Here is a 1,181-nt window from a genome sequence, read left to right as displayed (position 1 = left end):
CTCCGGCGGCAGCGTGGCTACCTACAGACCCAGGTATGCGGCCCAGAGCGTTTCCAGCAGAGCCCGTCTATAAAATACATAACCCCAGTACAGCTGGCCTGAGAGCGAGCGAGGGACCGGCATATTCGAGGGTCTGTGTGTATACGCATACAGGTGTATGTATATATTCTATAATGGTGCTAGAGTAGATGTTACACAGATCTACAAGGGTCTAGCTGTCATATTTTGTCTATACACGTTATAGAAACAAAATCTTGCATGGATAGTGAGAGTGTGACACAGGTAACTTGCTTGTGTGCGCTTTTATATATAAAAAACCCACACCACATAGCTATAAACATATTAAAAATACATGGATGGATAGCGATTGTTTTATAAGGGTCTATATCTATATAGAATAAGAGATGTATTTGTATGAGTTGCTGTCCATCTGTGTAGATCTGTATATACATAAAATGTTTGTATACATACCTAAAGCTGCAGCTGTTTAAAATGGACTGTTAACCACTTACAGAAGGGTGTGTCTCTCTCTCTCCCCCATATATAAGGTATGTGTTTATATATTAAAATATTTTTAACATAGCTTTTCTTTCTATAGGTTTTTTTTTTTATATATATGTAGAAAAATTAGATGAAGGGCACTGTGTGTGTGTGTGCGTGCGTGCGCACGCACATGCACACGCATATGCAAATACATGGATGTGTAAAATATATAGTATCTAATTTATAGATGCTACCATACCTTTACTATACACAGTATTTTTTTTATATATAGTATATAACATGGAAGGGGCGCTGTGTGTGTGTGTATATACACATAAAAATAGATCAACACTCTATAATACATAGATGGCTAAGGGGCATTATAAGGGGCTATGGCTTAGAGCGTTATGGGGCATTGTGCATGCACATATGTGCAGACACATATCTAAAAATACATGAACTATGTAATTGGCACTATAGAACACCGTGGGGTGGGGAGGCGTGTGAGCTGGTTATATGCTGCGCTGGCTTTAGTCAGCATGTGTATTCATGTACATACTATACGGACAGTGAGCAATAGAGTGTACCATGGCTATAGCACAATCTGTCTGCCCCCCCCATGTACACACACATATGGAGACCATGCTACATGTATAGAACACTTCCACTGTGGCTGCCCGCCTTTGTTTTGAGGCTGT

This window comes from Egretta garzetta, unplaced genomic scaffold (assembly GCF_000687185.1).
Source record: "Egretta garzetta isolate BGI_Z169 unplaced genomic scaffold, ASM68718v1 scaffold412, whole genome shotgun sequence".
Classification (NCBI taxonomy): Eukaryota; Metazoa; Chordata; class Aves; order Pelecaniformes; family Ardeidae; genus Egretta; species Egretta garzetta.
This window is presented reverse-complemented; position numbering follows the sequence as displayed.